Below are 445 nucleotides of genomic sequence, written 5' to 3'. Positions count from 1 at the left end.
TATTTCTATGTTTTTTTCCTGATCCTGTGCCTGGGTGGGGGGGAAACCGACTCTCACTTCGGAGCTCCCATGTTCCCCTCGCCTGAGGGCTAACATCTTCGCTTCAGTACTCAAACAATAGGATCGAATAGGAGATTTTAGTCTGTCACCCTAAAATCTTCAATTCTACACCCATCAAAGTATATTTTTCTATTTATTTGCACTCAGCTCCCATGAACTTAACCATCCATGGAATTTGAATGTGGTTCTACTTTATTGAGAATTACACAGGCCTCTCGGGACTTAATGCAATTAAAACTAATTCTAACACTACAACAGGCCTTTATTGTAATGTAAATAAAGTGCAAGTAAAAATCATCAAATTGATAATTAAATTCGCTTCTAACATGCATCACAAAATCCTAAACATGAATTCTACTCATTACAAAAGAAAAGTAAAATGAAA

Source organism: Phalaenopsis equestris, unplaced genomic scaffold (genome assembly GCF_001263595.1).
Source record: "Phalaenopsis equestris unplaced genomic scaffold, ASM126359v1 Scaffold000443, whole genome shotgun sequence".
NCBI lineage: Eukaryota > Viridiplantae > Streptophyta > Magnoliopsida > Asparagales > Orchidaceae > Phalaenopsis > Phalaenopsis equestris.
This window is presented reverse-complemented; position numbering follows the sequence as displayed.